The 25,500-nt window shown below is 55.0% G+C and overlaps 1 long non-coding RNA gene across 1 annotated transcript; it reads right to left on the reverse strand.

Annotated features, from left to right (window-relative positions):
• Positions 1-1,362: 1,362 nt before the first annotated feature.
• On the reverse strand, positions 1,363-25,439 carry LOC114688516. Its single transcript, XR_003733791.2, has 3 exons — positions 23,988-25,439; positions 23,571-23,681; positions 1,363-1,564 (listed from the first exon to the last, which is right to left on the reverse strand). It is a non-coding gene; the product is annotated as an uncharacterized LOC114688516 (long non-coding RNA).
• Positions 25,440-25,500: the final 61 nt, after the last annotated feature.

Consider the following 25,500-nt stretch of genomic DNA (forward strand, 5'->3'; position numbering starts at 1 on the left):
CACTGGCTTTTGACAGAAAACTTCTGTCAGTTGCACCCAGCACAAGGCTCCCAGCTCCCTTCCTTCCCAGCCTCCTCCACCCAAGCACTCTGAGACTCATCTTTGTGCCCCCCTCACCCCACTGGTCTTTTACTTCCTGTACACCTTTGACTCTCTGGGCTTACGCTAATCATCAGGCCCTCTCCCCAAAGGCCCTCACTTTCTGGAGCCCCCAGCCTTCAAACTTTCCATTCTAGATCCTGTGGTCCTCTACAGACTTCTGCTGTTCACTAGTCTCCTAACATCCCCCTTGAACCTTGTGACCAACACCTCAGAGCCTTTCCCAGAATTCTGTCATTCTCAGCCTCCAGCTGTCCTACCTAGGCCTATGTCCTCCCATTATATCAAGAATGCCCGAACCTCCTGAGGGCCTATCTAGCCAAAAACAGTAGGCCTGCTTGCTCCCACAGCCTCCAGCCCCACACCTAGTCCTCACAGGAGATTTACCCTCCAACTGAGCCTTTCACTCAGATTTGCCCTCCCAGACTCCCTGCCTCTTCTCCAGGCTTCTGTGTTCCCTCTCAGCCTCTTGACTTCCACCAGCCTCCTAACCTATCCTAACCACTCTGGCATTCCTCCTTAGGCTTTCCAAAGCTTCCTGAAACTTCCTGCCCTCCACACCACCTCTAACCTTCCCAGTGAGCCTCTTTCCCACCCTCCTCCACCCTCTAGTATCCCATGCTCTAAGTGATTTTCCTTCAGCACTTTATGTTCCAGCCATCTTGAGAGTCAAGTAGAGGCTTTGCAAGGTCCCCGCCCAAAGTTCCCAGCTAGTCAGGGTCCAGGTTCCTACAGCCCCCTGAATCTCCTGTTGTCGCCCCACCCTCTTAGCCAGCCCATCCCCCACTCTGGTGACAGCTTCTGCTTTCCTGCCCTCCCCAGCCCGCTGTCTCCTTTGTTTTCACGCTGCCGTGGTCTCCAGGCTTCTGCCCTCCCTAGTCTCCCCGCGTTCCTGAGCCTGCTCCCTTAGTCACCAGTCCTCTCCTACACATTGTCCTTTGTGCGTTTCGCAAGCTCCCGATGAGCAGCCTGTTTCCTCCTCAAGGTACAGATCCCCCTCAAGATCCTCAGGAGGCCTCTTACTCATCCAGCTCATTACCTCATCCACACCTTTGTTCTGTTTATCACGTCCCCGTCTATCGGAACTTTCCACCCCACCTGAAAGGCACTTTGGCCTTGTGAACGTTCTGAAGACAAACGTGAAGGCTTATAGTGGCGCTCCTGGCCGGCCATGCCTATTGCACTGGCCATGGCGGCAGAAGAGAGCGCTGGATGCCACCACACAAGAAATCACGAGCCATGGGTGCCTTTTTAGAGCTTTATTAGGAGGAAGGAGAGAGAGAGAGAGACAGAGGGAGACAGAGAGACAGACAGACAGAGAGAGAGAGAGAGACCACGACTGCGGGACCGCGGACCGCGCAGAGGACAGAGAGAATAGGGAGAGAGAGTGGATGGCAAGTCTGCTTTTCAGGCTGGGATGCTGTCGCAGGCTGATGGAATCCTTACACAAAGCGCTTGCCTGGCCCTAGGGGAGACCAGAGGAAGGCATAAGGGCTGCTGCCCAGGACTCTGACGAGGGCATGGACTTGAACCTGGGTCCTGTAGAGCAGACAAGGTTTCCTAACTGCTGAGGCATTTTTCTGGTCCCAGGTTTCCCCCGACTGTCAGAAGTTTTGGCACTACTCCGCAGCTTTCTTTTCTCCCCGGCTCCAACCTTTCCATGGGCTTCGGTCCTCCCGCTCAGTGGTCTTCATTTCAGCCGTGTCTTCACTTGTTCATTTCCTCCCCAGCCTCCCGCATACATCCTCCACCTCCTTGACTTTACTTATGCCTCCTGCTGGATTACACAGGTCCTTGTCCTCCATCCTAGCCTTCCTGCCTCTCGTGCAGTCCTACCATTCATCAAAGCCACTTCCCAACTCCCCGTGCCCACCTGGTCGGGCTTAGCTTGCGGGCTCTGAAGCCAAGCACTGACTCCTCCCACCCCAGGTGCTATGATGCCCTGCCGCCCCAATGCAACCCTAATCCTGCCTTCTCCCAGACTCTGGCGACACTTGACTCCAGTGGCCACCTTCTTTCGGATCCCCTTGCTCCTCCTCTCTGCTGCCGCCCTGTACTGACAAACTGCCAGCCCTGTGGTCCTCTCTGCAGCCCCCTCCTTCCCTTAGCCTACTCTCCCATAGGCCTCTCTTCTCCTGTAGAGCCTCTGCCCCCTCCACCTCCGTGCTCCTCCCCATCTATCTCATCCTGAGCCCCAGGCCTTACCTTTTGCCCCCCCTGCTGAGTGCCCTGCCCTCAAGGGCAGCACAATGCCCTGGAAGAGCTCTGAAATTGTACCCAGGCTTTGGAGTTCCTCTCAAAAGCCGGCTCTTCCACACAGACTGCTAAGCTCTTAAACACTTGTCCTCCACTGCAGGGACCTCCTTTAGCCTAGGACTGTCTCCCTCAAAATCCTGCCTTACTCTGGACTCCTAGGCACACTCTGGGGCTCCTGTCCTGAGCAGAGCCTTGCCATCCTCCTGAGACTTCTCCCCTCCTTTATGGCCCCCCTTAACAATCCTGATACCTAGATTTTGAACTTATATGAGCCTCGGACCCAGGTCCTTTTTCTTCTCTCCTCCTCTCTCAGTCATTTGTTCTCTTGCCCCGAGCCTCCCACCTTTCAACCCAGAAGTTGGCCTTCACCTAGACAGCTACATTGTCTTAAGTCAAATGACCTCTTTCCATCTTCCATATGCCTGCTTAGTCTCAACTGGATCCTCCCTGCCTTGTACCCGGATTCCTAAGCCTCCGGGACTGCTTCGAGACCCCAGAGTCCTAATCTCCCCCAGAAACTCCCCCCCCCCCCGCCTCCTCCTATGCCCTAAACCAAGGCCCTATCTTAGCATCCTGTGCTCACATTCCCAGCATCTCCAACCTCCCAGCCTCCTGCCACCACGTCCAAACTCCTGGCTCTCCCCGATATCTGCTCTGTCCCTCCTGCATTCTGCCTCAGTCTCCTGCAGTTCCACTGTCTTCTGCCCCTTCCCACACCTCCCTATCCTGTTCCCCAGGATTCTGCTTTTCCCCATGCTCATTCTCTTCCCTCGTCGTCATACTCTGTATTCACCCTCCTCCTGCCTCCCCAGAGCTGCGCATCCTCCTCAGCAGCACTGGGCCCCCAGACCCAGCCTCCTACACTCCTATAGCCTTCCCAGTCTACTCACTTAATTGTCACTCAGACCTCCTGAGGTCTGTTACCTGCACTCTGAGCCTTCTCCCCCCTTGTGAAGACTTTGCACCCCTCCAGATTCTGGACTTAATTACAGGCATCTTACCCTCTTCCGCAGATATCTTTGCCCACTAAGGAGCCTCATATCTAGGATCTGAGCCTGAATTCCACCCCAACTCCCAATCCTCCCCCACAGGCACCTTCCCTCCACCTTAAGCTAGGCTCATTGCTGTAGTATTGGCTCCTAAGCTGCCCTTGACTTCCTCCCTTCTCTCCAAGTCTCCTATCTCTGGCAGATCCCCCTCTAAACCCTATTTAGAATCCCACCCTCACCAGAACCTCCCCCAGTACTTGGTTCTCTACCTATAGCAGGTGTAGGCTAAAACTTCCCTAACAGGTAAAAACGCCACTCTCTAGAATCATTACAAATTTTCCATGAATGACTGACTGTTTCACCTGTGTGTATGTTCTAAGCATCAGCTGCATGCCTGGTCCCAGAATAGGGCAGAAGGGTGCTTGAATTGCTCTGGGAATGGAGGTGCAGACCATCATGGGCCCCATGAGCATGTTTGGCATCAAACTTTGGGCGTGTGAAGGAGCAGGCAGCTGTCCTGAGTGCGGGGACAGATGTCTAGCTCCAGAGTCTACTAGGCTAACTGAACTTGTGTGTCTCTGTTCTCCAGCCCACTTTCCTATAGCAGGTTCACACTTTTCTCCGAGCCTTCTGCCCTCATGGACATGTGTCTTATCCTCCACTGTTCACCTGATCCCCTCCAGTCAAACCCAGGCCTCCCATCATCCCCCTCATCCTCCTGACTATCCTCACTCTCCTTCCCTCACACATTGCCTCCTGATTGCCCGCACATCGTCCTGTCCTCCTGCCTAGATTTCTGTCGCTTCCAGCCACTTTACCGCACCTATGAGCCACTCCCCTCCCTCGGGGAGAGAGAGCATACTGGCCCCTTCCCAGGCTTCCCGACCATCCCATGTTTTGACTCTTCCTGCATGCAGGGACCCTTCTCTCTGTCCCTTATTTTCATCCTTCTTACTCAACCCACAGTGCCCACCGTCACTGGTTCACGATCCTCTCCACAGCACGCATTTGGCCTTCCTCTCAGATTCCTAACCTCTTTGTACAACACCAGAATCCCCCTGGTATTAGTCACTTTCATCCGCTTGACCTCCTCTCTTGCACTCCCAGACTCCTGCTGACCTGGGAGCACGCGGCCCTCATGTCCTGCATTCTGCCCCAGCCCAGCCTCCTACTGTTCCACAATCTTTTCTTCTCCATAGTCCCAGCCCTTCTGCCCTCCTAACCTCAAGTCTCTCTGAACTTCCTGCTGTACTTCCCAGTCTTTTGTGGTCCTGGTGAGTGTCCTGTCCTCCTTAGCACCACTGTGCCCTTGGATAGTCACTGCATTTCCTGTCAATAAACTGCTTTTTGACACTCCAAATCACCAGGTCTTAGCCTCCCCATTCCCGCGATCTCCCTCTCTGACTCATTGCCCTCACATTGCATCTCAAGCTTCCCTCGACTTCCTCCGCTCTCCCCCAGACTCCCACCTTCCCCAGATCTTCCTCGAAACCCTATTTAGGACCCCATCCTCATCAGAGCCTCTTTCCAGTACTCAGTTCGCCAACCATCATATGCACAATCTATAATCTTCTCTATTAGTAAAAATTATCCACTCTTAAAAATGATTACAGTTTTCCGTGAGTGGCTGTCTGGCCTTTGGCCTGTGTGTGGCCTTTGGCAAGTGCACTCCCGATCCTAGATAGCTCAGAAAGAACATGGGATCCCCTAGGACAAGAGTTGTAGATTGTTGTGAGGTCATGTGGGTACTTCAAACTCAAATTTCCAGCCTACTGAGGAGCAGACAGTTGTCCTGAGTGCTGAGACAGACGTGTCTAGCCTCAGACTCTCCCCATTATCTGAACTTGTGACCCTATACTAAAGCCCATTTTCCTCCAGTGGGCTCGCACTTTTCTCTGAGCCTTCTGCCCTCCCTCAAACCTGTCTTCTCTTCCCCAGTTCATCCTGATCTCCTCAGCCTCCTGCCACACCCTGAATTCTTCTCACCCTCCTTCCCTCCCACAGTGCCTCCTGCTTACCTCCACATCCACCTGTCCTTCTCCCTAGCCTCCATTCTGTCCCTCCTGCCATCCTACCATGCATCAGAGCCTTCTCCATCTTGCTAAAAGCCTCTTGGCCTCTGCTCGGGCTCCCTGTCCTCCTCCCCAGATTCTCACTCTCCCCAGGGCTGGTAGTAGGGATCCTTCTCTTCAGCTCTTATTTCCATTCTGTCCTACATCAGCCCAGTGCCTAACATCCCAGGAGCATCTAATCCCACCTTCCCCTCAGACTCGTTTCCTGGTCAAACACTGCATCACCCCGGCCTTCAGCCCTCTCTTCTCTTGGTCCTCCTGTTAGCTGCTGCCCAGCATGCCATCTCCTCTCCAGGGCGTGGCCCTCCACTTGCCTCCAACTCCTACATTGACATTTTATTCTTCCCCCTGTCCTGTGGTCCTCCCCGGCTCTTTTGTCTTGCTCCCCAGTCTTTTGGCCTCTGTGTGACTGCCTCATGCTCCTTAAGAGCACTGTGTCCTAGAACAGTTTCTGAATCATTCCCCTACTTCCTGCCATTCCCCTAGGACTTCTGTCCTCCTTTCCGGTCTCCCTACGGGCTCGGATACCTAGGCTTCTGCCTTATTTCAGACTCCTGGTCACCAGTCCTGGGCCTCCTGCCCTCCTCTCCTGCCGTTTGTTCTCTTGAACCTCAGCCTCTGACATTTCACCTCTGATTTTTGCCACTCCCCAGCCGGCTACCCTTTCCTTAGCAACTTGACCTCTTTAGCCTTCTGCTCTCTGTCTTCTAAGCCTCCACTGGACCATCCTAACCTCACCTCCAGAACCCTACACCCCCTGGGAACTCTTCCGGTCCTCAATATTCTACTCTTTCAGGGAACTTTTTTCCCTTGTTCCAAGCCTTCTCACGAGGGCCAGACTGTGACCCACTATTGAGCCTCCTGATCCCAGCCCCGAGATTGCCAATCTTCCAGACACATCCTGCCCACACCTCCATCCTCTCCTACACTCCTTTGCCACCTTTCTAGACACAACATCATCGTCCTCCTGTCCTCCCACATCCTTCTATCCTCCGCCAGATCGTTCAGACCCATCCCTAAACCGCCGGCATTCAATCCTCCTGCTGTCCTAGGTCTTCTCATATCCCCGTACACCTCAGGATCTCTTGCAGCCTGCTGCCCTAACCCGAGTCTCTGCTCCTCCTAGCCAGTCTTTGTGCCGCCCCACCCCACCCCCCCCCACCCCACCCCACCCCACCCCGCTCCTGACTATGGAGTGAGTCTCTTGAGCTCCTCCTAAGCCCTTGGGCTCTTCGTGAGCCTCCAACCCATGCCCTGATACTGACATCCCCCTTCAGAGACAGCGGCCCTCTTCGCTAGCGTGGGCTTTTCCTTGCCCAGTATCTTAAGCCGCCCTTGATTCCCTGCCCTCCTCAGCCCGCTCCCTTCCCATGCCCTCCTCTGTGCCTTGCTTGGTGTCGCACCCTACACCAGATCCTCCTTCCTGTACTGTGTGCTTCAACCATGGCTGGAGTAAACTAATCTCTTCCCCATTATTAACAATTCCCCATGCTAAAGACTTCATAGAAAAGCTTTCTGTGGATGGAGGCTTTGCTTGCATGTGTTCTGAACACCAAATGCAGACATGGTCCAGGAGAGGTGAGAAGACAGCATCGGATCCCTGGAAGCGGAGTCAAAGATGACTGTGCGCCTCCTCCATGCGGGTGCTTTGAATCAAACCTGTGTTCTCTAAAGGAGCACAGAGTTGTCCTGACTGCAGGGCCATGTCTGCAGCCCCAAACTCTTCCAGTTGCTTTTGGCTCTATCCTGCAGCCCTTTCTTGTAGCTGGAGCCCACCTTCCCATGAGCTTTCTGCCCCCCCCCAAACTCTCTTCACCTCCCCTGTACTAGCTGACCTCCTCAGCCTGCCAACCAGGGCCTCCTAAACCCCGCATTCTCCTGCCCATGCCTCCCCCTACTTCCCAGAGTGCCTTGTGCCGACCTCGGCATCCACCCGCCCTCCTCTCTGGCCTTCTTTCTGTCTCTCCTGCATGCTGCGGTCCATCTGAGCCTCCGCCCACCCTGCAGAGCCTGCTGTCGCCTTCCCAGGCTTTCCTCCACAGCTTTCTTCCAGGCTGCCGCTCTTTCCTCCATCCTTCATGCCCAGTCTTCCTTTCCACTCTAGCCCGGTGGCTAATTTCTCTGCTTCAATATCCTCCCAGGAGAATCCAATCCTGCTTTCTCTTCAGACTGCTCGCCTCCTGGTATAACATTTGACCTTCCCTGCCCTCATGACCTCTGCCCCCTTTGACACTTGTGTCTGTTGCTGCCCTCTAGCACTGCCCTCCCTTAGGCATCAGCCTTCTCTTCTCCTTCCTGGCTCCTGCCATCTTCCCTGTTCTGCCCTCCAACCTTTCAGTGTCTCCCTAAACTTCCTTACTCCCAGTCGTTCATCTGCCCAGGGCTCTCCATGCAGGCTTCCACCCTCCTGGGAACTCCCTCCACCTCCTTGCAGCCACCAAAGCCTCCAGCCTTCTCCCCTCCAAAGTGGGGTGCTCCTCTCACTTCCAGTCTACTACCCTCTCTCTCAACATGCTGACCTCCTCTGGTCTCATAAGCTGCCCCTGAGCTTCCTGTTGTCCTGAGCAGAAACTTCCCACCCTCCGCAGGCTTCTGCCCTCCTTTGCAGCCTCCCTACCCAGTCCAGATGCCTGGACAGCTGCCTTATCTCCGTCTCCTCCCCAGCCATACCCTCCCCTGGCCCTCAGCCTGCTAAAAACTCCCTCCGGACTTTGTCCTTTGACCAGCCAGACACTCTGCTCTCACCTGACCTCCCGCCTAGTCTTCGGCCTTCATCTCCCAACCCACCATCGGATTCCTGTGCACCTTGGGGCTGGCTGCTCCTGCGTCCCCAATCTTTCCCGTTGTCTTTCCTGTCACTCCCCCCCCTCCCCGCCGCCGCCCCATCTCCCACCATTCCCTGATCATCCTGCTCCAGCACCGGCATCTCCAATCCTCCAGACCTCTGCCATCGCCTCCAGCCTCTTGCCCCTCCTCGGGACACTTGCTCAACCTCTGGCCCTCTTGCACTCCTCCTCAGCTTCTTCTTCTACTGCTGTCTCATGTCCTCCCCACCATCCTCCTGTGACACGCCCTTTGCCCCCTGACCTCATCATCCTTCTGCCCTCCCACAGCCCCCTACCCTCTTCCAGATCATTTGGCCCCCATCCTCAGCCTTCCAGCCTCCTGCTGTGCCCCCCTCAGCCCATCTGACCCCCTACTGTTGCACACAGGAACCTGCTGCCACCAGGTACCCTCCTCCTGAACCTCCCCTCTTCTTGTTCTCCTTTCCAGTGTCTTGCCCTCCCCCTAGACATCTTGCTCCCCCTGAGCATGCTCTGACCCTGAAATCCTCCTCTACAGGCACCTTCCCCTGTCCCAAGTCTGGCCTTATCACCCTCGCACGGCACTCTAAGCTGCATTTGGCTTCCTAATCTCCTCCCAAGGCTCCTATCATCCTCACATCTTTTTCCAGTCCCTGTTTATCTTGCTGCTCTATACCAGAGCATCCCTCCATTATTCAGTGCTCCAACTCTCACTCCAGTAAAGCACCATCTTCCCTGCTACTAAAAACTGCCTCGTCTTTAAAGATACTAAAAAGGTTCTGGGAGTAGCTCTCCACGTGCCTGTGTTCTGAGTACAGGTACACTGCTGGTCCCAGGAGAGCCTGGAAGATGACATAGAGGCCCCTAGGACTGGAGACACCAGTGGGTTGGAGACCCCTTGTGGGTCCACGGAACTGGACCTTGGGCCTCTGGAGGAGCAGATGTGGTCCTAACTTCTGAGCCAGGTTTCCAGCATGAGACTCTCCTAGCACATCTGACCGTCTGGCCCTTTTATGCAGTCTTCTTTCCGTGAGGCTTCTTCTTCAGTCCCAGCTCCTTTCCCCCCCTCCCCGTGCTCCTGTCCCTCCTCCTCAGCCTCTTGCCAAACCTCAGGCCTTCTACTCTACTGCCCATCTTCCTGGTCATCCTATAGTGCTCCACGTACTCCTGTCCTCCTTTCTAGCCACCATGTCCCTCCTGCCTCTCAGGCTTCCTGCTCATTCTCCCCCAAGGCTGGGGCTCTCCCCTGCAGCCCCCATTCCCATCCTTCTTTCCTACTCCAGCCTACTGCACAATCTTCCTGGTTACCCTGAGATAACCTAAGCAATCCACCCTACAACATCTGATCCCGGCTTCCCCAAAGACTCCCCCACTCCTTGTGAACCGCCTGGACTCCCCTGACATTCGGTACTCTGCTCCGTCCACCTCGATTGCCCCGCGTGCAGCTGCCGTCTTCTCCAGCACTCGGCCCTCCCCTAGCCATCTCCTTTTCTATCAGCCTTCTCTTCGGCTCCCTGGCCTGGGCCTTGCTTCCCTTCAGGCCTTCCAGTGTCTGAATCTCCTGCCTCATTCCCCAGTCTTCTGTCCTGTGACTGACTGCCTCAGCAGCATTGTTCCCTCAGGCAGTTTCTGAGTTGTCCTCCAGATTCTACACTCCCATGAGCTCACTGTACATCCCCCAGCCTCCACAGCCCCTACTCTCTTGCCCTCCATTTTGGTAACCTTCACGCACACGGGCCACAGTGTTATCCTTCCAGTCTGCTCTGATCCCTGTCTAAACACTCCTCTCCTCTGGCCTCCTAGGCATACGCTGAGCCTTCCGTTCTCCTGAGTAGTCTTGCCATCCTCACCAGACTTCTGTCCTCCTTTGAGGTTGGCCTACACAGCCCTGACGCCTACACTTCGGCCTTCCCTCAGCCTCTGACCAACAAGTCCCGAAACCGTAGCCTCCACCACAGCCATTGGTTCTCATACCACTGAGCCCTGACATTTCAGCCCAGATGCTGGTCTTTACCCAGGCAGCCATAGCCAGCTGACCTACTTTATTCCTTTCTGCCCTCTGACTCTTAATTCGAAACTGGATCTTCCTAGGCTGATACCTAGAATCCTAGACAGCCTGGGACTGCTTTTGGAACAGTGTCCCACGCTCCACATGCATCCTCCCAGCCTTCTCACTTGCCCAGGAATCCTACCCTCTATCAAGCATCCCACCCTGAGACTGAACATTTCCAGACTTCCAGACTTCTGCCATCACTTCCAATCTCCCAGTCCTACCAAGGACACCAGCTCACGCCCATTCCTCCTGCGTTCCCCTTTAGTTTCTTACAATCCCTGCTTCCCCTGCCTCCTCCCCATCCACCTGCTAACATGTTCCAAAGCTTCTGCTCTTCCCTATTCTGATTCGGATTCTTCTCTCTGTTAGCCTCTCCTCACCATCTCTGTCTTCCCACAGCCTCGTACAATCCTCAGGAACATTTAGTCCTCATGCCCAGCCTACAACACTCCTGATATCTCCCCCAGTCCACTCACCTCCCCTTGACCCTCAGGACCTCCTGGAGTCTACCACCTTCACGCCAATTCCCCTGTCCTCCTGCCCAGACTTTGTGCCCCTTTATAGCTTCTAGATTTAACAAGGGGCATCTTACCTCCCTCGGAGTATTTCTTTGTCCAAACCCAAGCATCTAAAATTCATGCCTTGTCTCTGGAGGCCTCTCATCCACAGGCAACTTCTCTTGCCCACTCTAGGCTTATTAGGTTCCCATAACATTCTAAACTGTCCAAGACTTACTCTTCTTGCTCCTTCTCTAGGTCCTCCTCTATCTGCTTTTTAAAATACCACCATACAACAGCTCCTCATTCCAATGAGGCCTAAACTAGACTCTTCCTTATAAGTAAAAATTTCTCACTCTTTTGTTTTGTTTTGTTTTGTTTTGTTTTGTTTTGTTTTTTTCGAGACAGTTTCTCTGTGTGGTTTTGGTGCCTGTCCTGGATCTCGCTTTGTAGACCAGTCTGGTCTTGAACTCACAGAGATCCGCCTGCCTCTGCCTCCTGAGTGCTGGGATTAAAGGCGTGCGCCGCCACCGCCCAGCAAATTTCCTTACTTTTAAAAATCATGAATTTTCCTTCAGTGGCCACTTTGCCTGTGTGCATGATCTTAGGATAGTGTATAAGAAAGACATCACTCGTCCTCTGGGACTGAAGTAGCACAATGTTGTGAGCCGCGTGTGGATCCTTCGAATCAAACTTTGGGCCTGTGGAGGAGCAGAGTTGTCCTGAGTGCAGAACCAGATGTCAAGTCTGGAACCTCCTGGTCTATCTGGAATGGTGGCCCTATTCTTGAGCAGATACAACAGGCTCCAATTTGTCCATGAACCTCTGCCTGCTCTGCTACGTGTCTTTTCCTCCACTGTTCACCCTGATTCACTCAGCCTCCAGGCTAAATCCTACTTGTCCTTCCCTCCCTCATTGCTTCCTGCTTGCTTTCACATACTCCAGTCCTCCTGCCTAGGCCTCTGCTGTTTCCTGCCACGCTCCCATCCATGTGGCCTCCTCATCTCCTACAGAGAGCTCCCTGGTCTCTTGTCTCAAGCTTCCTGCTCCTCCCCGCTTTGACCATTCCTGGAAAACTCCTCAGTATCCCTCATCTGCATCCTTCTTATAAACCAGCTTAGTGCCAACCCTCTCTGGTTCCTGACCCCTTCTGAAACATGCAGCGTGTTTTCCTCCAAGACTTCTATCATACATGTAGAACATCAAAACTCCCCCGCTCTGATTGCTTCCCATCTCCTAGACTCTCCTCGTTGTGGTAGCCTGTCCTCTTGATATTCCGATACATCTCTACACTCAGCCCCTTATCTCTAGTCCCCTACTCTCCCTTCTCCTCTCCTCCCTGGCCCTTGCATACTACCCTGTCCTGGCCACCCAGGCTTCCTATGTCTCTCTGACCTCCTGCCTCAACCCCCAGGCTTTTGTCTTCCCTGTAAGTGTCCTGTCCTCTTCAACAGCGCTGTGTTCCTGGACAGTCTCTTAATTTCCAACCAGGCTTCCAGGCTTCTGCCAAAGCCTGCTCTTCCTCACAGATGCCTAAGGCCCCAGAAACTTGTCCCCCACTGAGGGACCTATGCTCACCTGAACACTGTCATCGGCCTAGCCTGCTACCCTCCCATTCAATAACCTATCTTCTCCTGGACTCCTGTCCTGAGCAGTGATGCCGTAATTCCCAGACGCCTTCCCTCTTCCTGGTCTCCCTACACAGTCTGCTACCTAGAATTCTGCCTTACTTCCTCCTTTGAGCTATGACTCTGGAGGCCCATCCCTTCTCCCCAGCCATTTGCTCTGTGACTCTGAGCCTCCAACATTTCAAGCCAAATATTGGCCATTACCTAGCCAGCTACCATGTCCCTAGGCAAACAACCTCCTCCCTACATTTCTGCCCTCCACTGGCTAATCCTCCACTAGATCTTCATGGCCTGGAACTCAGTGTCCTAGTCTCTCTGGGACTGTTTCTGGAACTCAGTGTTCTAGTCTCTCTGGGACTGTTTCTGGAACTCAGTGTTGTAGTCTCCCTGGGACTATTTCTGGAACTCGGTGTTCTAGTCTCTCGGGGACTGTTTCTGGAACTCGGTGTCCTAGTCTCTCGGGGACTGTTTCTGGAACTCAGTGTTCTAGTCTCCCTGGGACTATTTCTGGAACTCAGTGTTCTAGTCTCTCGGGGACTGTTTCTGGAACTCGGTGTCCTAGCATCTCTTGAACTGTTTCTGGAACTCGGTGTTCTAGTCTCTCGGGGACTGTTTCTGGAACTCGGTGTTCTAGTATCTCTGGAACTGTTTCTGGAACTCGGTGTTCTAGTATCTCTGGAACTGTTTCTGGAACTCGGTGTCCTAGTCTCTTTGGGACTGTTTCTGGAACTCGGTGTCCTAGCATCTCTTGAACTGTTTCTGGAACTCGGTGTTCTAGTCTCTCGGGACTGTTTCTGGAACTCGGTGTCCTAGTCTCTCGGGAACTGTTTCTGGAACTCAGTGTTCTAGTCTCTCAGGGACTGCTCCTGGAACTCGGTGTTCTATTCTCTCTGGGACTGTTTCTGGAACTCGGTGTTCTAGTCTCCCTGGGACTATTTCTGGAACTCAGTGTTCTAGTCTCCCTGGGACTGTTTCTGGAACTCGGTGTTCTAGTCTCTCTGGAACTGTTTCTGGAACTCGGTGTCCTAGTCTCTCCAGGAACTCCCTTCCCTTCCATTCTTCTCACTTTCCCAAGACTCCTACCCATTCTTGAGATTCCTACCCCACGAGACAGCATTTCCAACCTTCCAGACTTCTGCCATCACTTCCAACCTCCTGCCCCATTCCTGACATCTGCTCACCCAGTCCCTTCCTGCATTCTTCCTTAGTTTCTTGGAATCCATCTCCTGCCCTCCTCCTTGTGGTCCAACTAACACAGTCCCCAGGCATCTGCTTATTCTTATCCTCATTCTCCTCTCTTTTAGCCTCATAACCTCAACATCGTCTGTCTTCCCAATCCTCTAAAGCACCTCAGGAGCATCTACCCTTCATTCCCTGCCCACAACTCTCTTGGTATCCTCCTCCACAGGCTACTAATCTGCCCATGTCCCTAGGGCCATCCTGAAACCTGCTACACTCAGCCGCAGTCTCCTGCCCTCCTGCCCTCCTGCCTCTCTGCTGCTGCTTATTACTATGCTTATTTATTTTTTTTTTTTAGAGATAGGCTTTCTCTGTGTACCCATGGCTGTACTGAAATGCTCTGTAGACCAGGCTGGCCTAAAACTCAGAGATCCTTTTGCCTCCTCCTCCTGAGTGCTGGTATTAAAGATGTCCACCACCAACCCCAGCTCGCGCTACAGTTTCTTGACCTACTAACAGACAACTTGACCTCAACACAAGACTTCTTTGCCCAACTGCATAGACTCCACTTCATGCTCTGACCCTGAAAGTCTGCTCTATGGGCTCCTTCCCTTCTCCCTAGTCTAAGCCTTTCCCCTGTCATAGCTCTGTAGCCTGCCCCTTACTCCTTTCTCTCTATTCCAACTCCTACCCCCAGACACCCCTCTAAACCCTATTTAGAATCCCATCCTCACCAGAACCTCCCCCAGTACTCGGTTCTCCACCTATCACAGGAGTAGGCTAAACTCTTCCCTGTTAGTAAAACCCCTCTCTCAAGATTCATTACAAATTTTCTGTGAATGCCTGTGTGTGTGTTCTGAGCAGCAACTGCATCCCTGGTCCCAGGATAAGGAAGAAGAATGGAGTTGCAGACATTGTGCACCCCATGTGGGAGAGTGGCATCGAACCTCCGGACTGTGGAAGAGGAGACCTTTGTCCTGAGTGCAGAGACAGATTGTTCCGCCCTGACTCTGCTGGCCTATCTGAAATTGTGGGCCGGTTTTCCAGCCCACTCTTGTACAGCTGCCCCACCTTTCTGTGAGCCTTCAACCCTGCCTGAGGCGTTTTCTTTTTCACTGTTCACCCTGATGCCTCAGCCTCCAGTCAAACCCAGGCCTCCTATCACAAACTTCATTCTCCCACCTACATCCTCACTCTCCTTCCCGCACACATTGCCTCCTGATCGCCTGCACATCGTCCTGTCCTCCTGCCTAGCTTTCTGCCCCTTCCAGCCATCTTGCCATAGATATGAGCCAGTCCTGCTCTGCAGAGATTAAGCTGGACTCACCCCATGCTTCCTGCTGATGCCAGGTTTTGGTTGATTCTTGGTGCACACAGGTATCCCTGTCTTCATCCTTCTTCTCCACCCCTCATCTTCACCCTTCTTACACAACCCAGCCTATTGCCCACCCTCTCTGGCACATGAGTCTCTCTGCGGCATACAGCTTGCCTTCCTCTGACTCCCAACCTCCTTGTACAGGATTTGAACTCTCCTGTTGTCATTTGCTCCAATCCTTTTGATTCTCCTCTCTGCTGCATCCCTGTCCATCTGTCCTGCCAAGCATGTGCCCTTCCTCTTCCTCACTCTGTTCCTTCCTTGGCCTCCTCCTGTCTCCATAGCTCCTGTTCTCCTCCTGGGTCCTGTCCTCTCTGCCCTTCTAAGCCCTGCTAGCCTTCTCTCTCTTCTTCACCTTCATTCTAGTCTCGTGTCTTCTTCCCCAGGGAGGGGACCATCCATCTCATCATCTCCCCCTCCTCTCCAGTCTGCTGTGTGTACATGAATCCTCCTATACCTTCCGAACTGCCCAGGCTCCTGTTCATTTTGTGCCAGGGTTGTGTCCTTCGGCCCAGGCTCTTGGACTCTTCCTAGTACCCATGTCCTTTCCATTCCTCTGCCCTCCTCTTCACCCTCCAGTGTTTGTCCCAGTCTTCTGGCCTGCTCCCTGGCCTTCCTCATCCTGCTTCCCACCCCCCCTCCCATGATCCTCTCCAGGCGTGGCCCTCTACTTTCCCCCATTTGGCTTTGTCTATGACCCTCCCCAGTCTTCTAGAGCCATCGAGTCCTCACTTCTCTTCTCCAGCATTCTTGGTCTCCAACTCCCCGCCCCAGAGTCCTGTCCCCCCACTTTCTACCTTCCACCCTGAAGCCCCTGCCCTACACACCAGCCTCCTGCCCAGCTCCCAGATCCCCTTGAGTCCTCTCTCTTCCCTGGTGTCCTTCAGCTCTCCCAGAGCTTTCTCCTGCCCTCCCCACCCACCCTCTGGCCCTCCACCACCCTCTGACTCTCCTCACCAGCCTGAGCCCTTGCCTCCTCCCTCCTCCCAAGTCTCCCCCGTCCCTTCCCAGTCTTCTGCCTCTCACATCCTTCCTTGTTCTGCCCTCCTTCCCCACCTGTCCTTCCCCATGGCCTTCTGTTCTCCTCCCCAGCCTCTTGGACCCTCCCCCCTCAAGTCTCCCCAGTCCCTTCCCAGCTTCCAACTGTTCCAGCCTGCTCCTCAGTTCCAGCCTTTTCCCTCCTTCATCCAGCCCTCCTCTTACCCCAACCCAGCCTCATGGCCTCCATGACACCTGGCTTCCTCATCACCAGGCTGTCCTCACTGGCCTCCTGCCACCCCCTTACTCTGCTGTGTTCCTTCTCAGCTTCCTGCCACCTCCCTACCCTTCTGCCCTCTCCCGCCTCCCACTCTCGCCTTCAGCCTGTCCTGCAGCACCCCTTCTGCCCTGCCCGGTCCCATGAGCCTGCCGGCTTCCTCCCCAGCTCCCCTTTCTCAGTGTTCCATGTTGCTCTGCAGACACCACCTTCCCTCGGGAGCACGGCCCTCAGTCCAGGCCTTCTGCCCTCCCTAGCGTACTATCCCCTAGCTCTGCCTGCTGCTTTCCCTTCAGCCTCCTGCCTGCCTCTCTGGACTTCAGACCCACTCTATGACCCTCCCCACAACCCAACCTTTCCTCAAGCCTCCTGCCCATTGTAGGGTCTTCTGGAACCCCAATCCACCTATCATCCCCCATCCTACCATCTCCCCAGCCTGTTGTTACCCTTCCCAGAATCGTACATCCCCTGAGTTTCCCGTATTCTACGCCAGACTTCTGCCCTCCTCCCCAGCCTTCAGGCCTCCCTAGTGTCCTACAGTTCTCAAGAGACTCTTGGGCATCTGGTGAGATTTCTGTCTTTCTCAGATTCCTGGACATTCTCCAAGGTTTACAGCACTCCGGAGTCTCCTGTCCTGCTCTATAGCACCCCAGAGGCCCCAGTCCTGTTCTCCAGCACCCAGAGAACCTAGTACTGCTGTACAGCACCCCAGAGACCCATGTCATGATCTACGGCACCACAGACCCCCTGTCCTGCTCTACAGCACCCCAGAACCCCCTAACCTGCTCAACGGCACCCCAGAGCCCCGTCATGCTCTACAGCACCCCAGAGCCCCCTGTCCTGCTCTACAGAAACCCAGAGCCAGCCGCCTGTCCTGCTCTAAAGAAACCTAGAGCATCTCGTCCTGCTCTACAGCACCCCAGAGCACACTGTCCCACTCTAAAACACTTCAGATGCTTCCATCCTGTTCTACAGCACCGCTGAGCCCCCTGTCTGGCACTAGAGCACCCCAGCTTCTCCTGTCCTGCTCTACAGCACTCCAGACACCCTGTCCTGCTCTACAGCACCCCAGAGACCCAGGTCCTGCTCTACACCACGCCAGACACCCCTGTCTGGCTTGACAGCACTCCAGAGCCCCCTTCTGGCTCTATAGCACCCCAGAATCTCCTGTACAGCTCTATAGCACCCTAGAGCCTCTATTCCGGCTCTACAACACCCCAGTGACCATGTCCTGCTCTACAGCACCCCAGAGCCCCCTGAATGCTCTCCAGCACCCCTGGGGCACCTGTCCTGCTCTACAGCACCCCAGACCAACCTGTCCTCTATAGCACCCCAGACCCCCTGTCCTGCTCTACAATACCCCAGAATCTACTCTACAGCTCTACAGCACCCCAGATACCCCTGTCTGGCTCTAGAGCACCCCAGAATCTCCTGCACTGCTATACAGCACCCCAGAGCACCCTGTCCTGCCCTACATCACCCCAGACTGCCCTGTCTTGCTCTACTGCACCCCAGAGCCCCCTGTCATGATCTAAAGCACCCCAAAATCTCGTGTCCGTCTCTACAACACCCCAGAGCCCCCGTATTGCTCTACATAAACCCAGACCCCACTGTCCTGCTCTACAGCTACCCAGACGACCCTGAATGCTCTACATCACCCCCAGAGCACCCTGTGGTGCTCTACATCACCCCAGAGCATCTCATCCTGTTCTAAAGTACCCCAGACTACCCTGTACTGCTCTACAGCACCCCAGAATCTCCTGTGCTGCTCTATAGCACCCTGGAATCTCCTATCCTGCTCTACCTCACCCCAGAGACCCTGTCCGGCTCTAGAGAAGCCCAGATTCTCCTGTACTGCTATACAGTATCCTAGAGCCCCCGTCATGCTCTACTGCACCCCAGAGCACCTGGTACTCCTCTCCAGCACCCCAGAGACCCCTGTCCTGCTAAACAGCACCCCAGAAACCCAAGTTCTGCTTTAAAGCACCCCAGTGCTCTCTGTCCTGCGCTAAAGCAACGCAGAGCATCTCATCCTGCTCTACAGCATCCCAAAGCACCCTGTCCTGTTCTACAGCACCCCAGAGACACCTGTCTGGCTCTAAAGGACCCCAGAGCATCTCATCCTGCTCTACAGCACCGCAGACCCCCTGTCCTGCTCTACGGCACCCCACAGCCACCTGTGGTACTCAAAAGGACCCCAGAATCTTCTGTCCTGCTCTATAGCACCCCAGAGAACCTAATACTGCTCTAAAGCATCCCAGACCCACCTGTCCTGCTCTACAACACCCGAGTCCCCTGTTCTGCTCTACAGCACCCCAAAACCCCCTGTACAGCTCTTCAGCACCCTAGAGCATCTAGTACTGGTCTACAACACCCCAGACCCCCCTGTCGGGCACTAAAGCACCTCAAAGACCCCTGTCCTGCTCTAAAGCACCCCAGACCACCCTGTCCTGCTCTACAGCACCCCCGAATCTCCTGTCCTTCTCTACAGCACCCCAGAGCATCCTGTCCTGCTCTTCAGCACCCCAGTGCCCCCTGTCTGTCTCTATAGCACCCCAGAGCTGCTTGTCTGTCTCTAAAGCACCCCATATTCTCCTGTCCTGCTCTACAGCACCCCAGAGACCCCTGTCCTGCTCTAAAACACCCTTTAGGCCCCTTGTCATGTTTTACAGCACCCAAGACCCCAACTTGCTCTACAGTAGCCCAGAATCTCCTGTCCTCAATGGCACCCCATAATACCCTGTCTCGCTCTAGAGCACCCCCAATTCTCCTGCACTGCTCTACAGCACCCCAGAAAACCCTGTCTTGCTTTACAGCACCCCAGACCCCCTGTCTTGCACTACAGCACCCCAGAATCTCCTGTTCTTCTCTATGGCACCCCAGAACACCCTGTCTGGCTCTAGAGCACCCCAGATTCTCCTGTCCTGCTCCACAGCATCCCAGAGTGCCCAGTCCTGCTCTACAGCTCCCCAGACCCCCTTGCCCTGCTCTAAAGCATCCCAGAGCCCCCTGTCTGTCTCTACAGTACCCCAAGGCACCCTATCCTGCCGTCTAGCACCCCAGAGCACCTAATACTGCTCTAAAGCATCCCAGACCCACCTGTCCTGCTCCACAACACCCCAGAGTCCCCTTTTCTACTCTAAAGCACCCCATATCCCCTGTTCTGCTCTACAGCACCCCAAAACCCCCTGTACAGCTCTTCAGCACCTCAGAGCACCTAGTACTGGTCTACAACACCCCAGACCACCCTGTCCTGCACTAAAGCACCACAGAGCCCACTGTCCTGCTCTAAAGCACCCCAGACACCCCTGTTCTGCTCTACAGCACCCCCGAATCTCCTGTCCAGCTCTACAGCACCCCAGAGGCCCCTGTCCATCTCTACAGCACCCCGACCCCCAGTCCAACTCTACAGCATCCCAGACCCCATTGTCCTGCTCTACGGCACCCTAGAGCCCCCTGTCATGCTCTAAAACACCCCAAAGGCCCCTGTCCTGCTCTCCAACACCCCAGAGCACCTAGTACTGCTCTATAGCACCCCAGAGCCCCTGTCCTGCTCTACAGCACCCCAGCTCCCCCTGTCCGGCTCTACAGCACCCCAGAGCCTTCTGTCCTGCTCTAAAGCACCCCAGAGCATCTCATCCTGCTCTACAGCATCCCAGAACTCCTGTCTTCTCTTCAGCACCCCAGGATTTCCTGTACTGCTATACAGCACCCCAGAACCCCCTGTCCAGCACTAGAGAACCCCAGAATCTCCTGTCCTGCTCTACCTCACCCCAGAGCCCCCTGTCTGATTCTAGAAAACCCCAGATTCTCCTGTACTGCTATACAGCATCCCAGACCGCCATGTCCTGCTCTACTGCACCCCAGAGCGCGCTGTCCTGCTCTAAAGCACCCGAGAATCTCCTATCCTGCTCTACAGCACCCCACATCCCCGTCCTGCTCTACAGCACCCCAGAACCCCCCTGTCCAGCGTACAGTATCCCAGATACCAAGGTCCTGCCCTACAGCACCCCAAAACCCCCTGTCAAGCTCTACAGCACCCCAGAGTCCCCTGTTCTATTCCACAGCACCGCAGAGCCCCAGTCCTGCTCTAAAACACCCCAGAGCCCCCTGTCCGATTCTACAGCACCCCAGAGACTCTGTCCTGCACTCCAGCACCCTAGAGCACCTAGTACTGCTCTACAGCACCCCAGACCCCCCTGTCCTGCTCTGCAGCACCCCAGAGCCCCCTGTCCTGCTCTGCAGCACCCCAGAGCCCCCTGTCCTGCTCTGCAGCACCCCAGAGACCACTTCCTGCTCTACAACACCATAGAGCTGCCTGTCCTGCATTACAACACCCGAGAGACCCATGTTCTGCTAGCACTACAGCACCCCAGAGCCCCCAGTCCTGCTCTAGAGCATCCCAGAGCCTTCTGACTACTCTACAGCACCCCAGACCCCACTTTCCTTCTCTACAGCATCCCAGAGCACCTAGTTCTGATCTACAGCACCCCAGAGCCCTTGTCCTGTGCTACAGCACCACAAAGACCCCTGACTACTCTACAGCACCCCAGCATCTCCTGTCCTGCTCTACAGCACCCTACAACCCCCTGTCAGGCTCTCCAGCACACCAGAGCACCTAGTACTGATCTACAGCACCCCTGGGGCCCTTGTTCTGCTCTACAGCACCCCATATCCCCCTGTTCTGCTCTACAACACCCCAGACCCCCCTGTCCAGCTCTACAACACCCCACAGCCCCCTGACCCGCTCTCCAGAACCAAAGAGCACCTAGTACTGCTCTACAGCACCCCAGACCCCCTGTCTTGCTCTACAGCACCCCAGAGACCCATGTCCTGCTCTACATCGCAGAGCCCCCTTTCCGGCTGTACAGCACCCTAGAACGCCCTGTCCTGCTATACAGGACCCCAGAGCCTCTATCCTGCTCTACAGCACCCCAGAAAACCATGTCCTGCTCTATAGCACCCCAGAGCAGCCGGTCCTGCTCGAAAGCACCCCAGAGTCTCTCGTCCTGCTCTACAGCTCCCAGGAGCACACTGTCCTGCTCTAAATTTCCCCAGAGCATCCAATCCTGCAATACAGATCCCAGACCGCCCTATCCTGCTCTTCAGCACCCCACAATCACCTGTACTGCTCTACAGCATCCCACAGACCCCTGTCTTGCTCTACAACACCCCCAAAGCCCTCTGTCTGGCTCTGCAGCACCCAGTCACCCTGTACTGCTTTACAGCACCCCAGACTTCCATCCTTCTCTACACCACCCAAGACTTTCCTGTCCTGCAACCCACAGACCCCAGTCCTGCTCTACAACACCCCAGAAACCCCTGTCCTGCTCTCCACTACCGCAGAATCTCCTGGACTGCTCTACAGCATTCTAGAGCGCACTGTCCTGCTCAACAACACCCCAGACTCCTGTTTTGCTCTACAGCACCCCAGAGTGCCTGTCCTGCTCTACAACAACCCAAGGCCCCCCTGTGTTGGTCTACAGCACCCCAGACGCACTGTCCTTCTGTACACCATCCCAGAATCTCCTGTACTGCCCTACAGCACCCCCACAACCCCCTGTCCTGCTCTCCAGCACCCCAGAGCACCAAGTACTGCTCTACAGCACCCCAGAGCCCCCTGTCCTGCTCTACAGCAACCCAGAGCCTCCTCTACAGCTCTACAGCAACCCAGAGCCCCAGGTCCTGGTCTACAGCACCCCAGAGCCCCCTGTCTGCTCTACAGCACCCCTGGGGCACCTGTCCTGCTCTACAGCAACCCAGAGCCTCAGGTCCTGGTCTACAGCACCCCAGACACCCAGGTCCTGCTCTACAGCACCCCAGAGTCTCTTGTCCTGCTCTACAGCACCCCAGAGACCCTTGTCCAGCTCTGTAGCAATATATCCCCTGTCCTGCTCTACATCTCAGAATCTCCTCTACAGCACCCCAGAGCCCCCTGTCCTGCTCTACAGCACCCCAGAACCCCCTGTCCTGCTCTACAGAAACCCAGAGCCCCCTGTCCTGCTCTACAGCACCCCAGAGCCCACTGTCTGCTCTAGAGCACCCCAGATTTTCCTGTATTGCTATACAGCATCCCCGAGTGCCCTGTCCTGCTCTACTGCACCCCAGAAACCTCTGTCATGCTATAAAGCACCCCAGAATCTCCTGTACTGCTCTACAACACCCCAGAGCACCCTGTCCTGCTCCAAAGCACCCCAGAACTCCCTGTCCTGCTCTACAGCACCTCAGACACCCCTGTCCTGCTCTACAGCACCCCAGAGAACCCTGACTGCTTTACAGTACCCCTGGGGCTCCTGTCCTGGTCTACAAAACCCCAGAGCCCACTGTCCTGCTCTACAATGCCCCACGACTTCCCTGTCCGCTGCTACAACACCCCAAAGGACCCTGTCCTACTCTCCAGCACCCCAGAGCCCCCTGTCGTGCTCTAAAGCACCACAGAGCATCTCATCCTGCTCTAAAGCACCCCAGAATCTCCTGTTCTTCTCTACAGCACCCGAGAATCTCCTGTCCTTCTCTACAGCACCCCAGAGCACCCTGTCCCATTCTACAGCACCCCAGACCCCCTGCCCTGCTCTATAGCACCCCAGAGCCCACTGTCCTGCTCTACAATGCCCCACGACTCTCCTGTCCGCCGCTACAAGACCCCAAAGGCCCCTGTCCTACTCTCCAGCACCCCAGAGCCAGCTGTCCGGCTCTAGAGCACCCCAGAATCTCCTGTACTGCTCTACAACACCCCAGAGCCCCTGTCCTGCTCCCCAGCACCCCAGAGTCTTCTGTCCTGCTCTCCAGCACCCGAGTCTTCTGTCATGTTCTACAACTCTTCAGATACTCCCGTACTGATCTACAGCACCTCTGAACCCCGTGTACTGCTCTATAGCACCCTGAAGTTTCCTGTCCTTCTCTACAGCACCCCAGAATCACCTCTCATGCTCTACAGCACCCTAGCACCCCCCGTCCTACTCTACAGCACTTCTGAGGCTCTTCTTTTGCTCCTTGGCTTTTTTTTTTTATATCTCCTCAGAAAACCTTCCTGACTTTCTCTAGTCCCCCGCAATGCATTTGAGCTTCATGTTGCCTTTCCTGGCCTCCTGACTGCTTCTTTCCCAGCCCTCACAGAGGAGTGTCTTACCACCTTGCTATCTGACCTCTCCCAGCTCCCTCTCCACTGTCCTCTTTCCAAGGCCCCCCTCACCCCAGCACTAGTGTTTTTGGCTTCTCTGGTGACCTCTCAGAATGGAGCTCTGAGAGAACCGAGATAAAGCCATGATAGAAAAGCAGGCATGCAGCTCCAGCATGTGGTGGGTGGTCTATCTTCTCACAAGTCCCTCCCAAGCTGCTGCCCAAACGGCAGTGAGGGCTTTACCGCCTGCTACTGCAGAGGGGTCTCTGGGCGTCACAGAGTGGCCTGCAGAGCGCTGTTTCATTTCGCCTCCCTCTCGAGGTTCAACTGGAATTAAACTCACTGAGGCCAGACCTGGAATGAAAGAGAACCTTTGCTTCAGCTTCTTTCTCTGAATACTGGACAGGAATAACGGCCACCTTCGGGGCCAGCTTGACTGTCCCCCCTTGGTGCAGGGGGAGCGGAGGGTGGTGGTCCTGTCAAGGACAGTCTAGAAGGAGGCTCTGAAGCTGCCCTTTCCCTGCTCAGCTCTGGATGACCCTCTGGGCTTGCTGTCCCATACCCCGCCACTTCCCCACCCGGGTACGGTATGGCACCCAAGAAAAACAGGAGGCGTGCAGACGGTATTTGGTGTACTGAACCCAAGGATTTTCTTCTCACTTTGGGAGACAACAACAAGTGACAGCATCGGAACTCCATCTCTGACCAGACAACACTGGCAATGCAGAGTTCATCACACAAGGAAATGCGTGCTCATCCAGGCCAAGTCTCCGAACTGATTGATGCTCCGCTGCCTGCAATGCAGACTGCAAGGAAATAAAGTGCATCACCACCCCATCACACAGCAAGGGCACCATGGAGGAACAAAAGTAGCCCAGGGGGGGGGGGGACGCAGAAGCTCAGACTACTCAGGGCCACAATGGGACACGAACACAAAGCTGAGTCCTCCTTCTATCCCCGTCTCCTGACTGACGCCACTGGGCCCAGAATCCAGTCCAATGCCAGTGCCTCTGACCTCACACCACAGTCCGTGCCTGAGCATGAGCAGGGAGGGGCTTCCCTGGACTGGGAGGTCTAAGAAGGCAGGGCCTCAGACTCCATACCCATTTCTCCAAGTAGTCCATGATCCCTCCTGTACAGAGAAAACAGGAGATTCCCAGGAGCTCTTGTCCCTACCCAACAGCTCCATCTCCATCACACAAGTTTACACACAGGCGTGCACACATGCATTCAAACATACATATACAGACTACTCAGGGAGACTTGGCAGAAGGAAGCCATCGGGTCCTGGGCTGTGGCAAACAGCAGAGAGCATGTGGCAGCCACCTTTCAGCTTGTGTCCTTCAGCTGAGACAGATCTTCATTTGGGTCTCTGTCCCTGGGGCTGGCTGGCATGCTGAAGGTTTCTGCATCAGGAATGGAATGCACGGACCTTGAGACACCAGCATAGAAAAGCTGGGGGAGTGTTGGATAAGTAGTAAAAGTATCCCTTGGGCTGTCCTTGGGCATTTGGAGACTCTAGCCTATGCAGGGCCTCCTGACAGACTATCCTCAGCCTATCTGGAGGAGATTTTTCCCATGTGATGCTAGGAATGGGGCTGCAAGCCTGGGAACAGAAAAACAGGGCCATACAGACCATGGGTTTCAGCCCGTAGTTCCTCAACCTCCCATGAACCACATTTGCAGTCCACTAGAACACACCTGCTCAGGAGCCCTTGGTCAAGCACCAGAGAGGTAGGGAGGACTAGACATTTCAGGAAGTTCTCGAACCTTCCTCTCTGTTCATGAACTCAACTACTGGCCTGTCTTCCAGACCACTCCAAGGAAAGGTAGATGCCCAGCTTCCCTACCCCATGGTCTCTCTTTCCCCCTAGGTCCCCTGGCAGCTCTCTACTCCCTCCCAACCCCAAAGAAGACTGCAGAGGAGGTGGGGGAATGGAGGTCTAGGGCAGGCTGAGCTCCCCACTATTCTGTGTATAACAAGGGCAAATCCCACGCCTTTCATTGAGCCCCACTGAGTTCATGAGGTGGGAGAAGACATCTCCCTCACAGTGTTGCTAGGAGATATCAGTGCCCAAGGTACACTGGCATATTTTCTATGGAAGGGCCAGAAGACCCAGCCACGCCACCCCTCTAGGCCTCTACCAGAAGGGCCTTTCCTCTTCTAGGTAGG

This window comes from Peromyscus leucopus, chromosome X (assembly GCF_004664715.2).
Source record: "Peromyscus leucopus breed LL Stock chromosome X, UCI_PerLeu_2.1, whole genome shotgun sequence".
NCBI classification, from domain to species: domain Eukaryota; kingdom Metazoa; phylum Chordata; class Mammalia; order Rodentia; family Cricetidae; genus Peromyscus; species Peromyscus leucopus.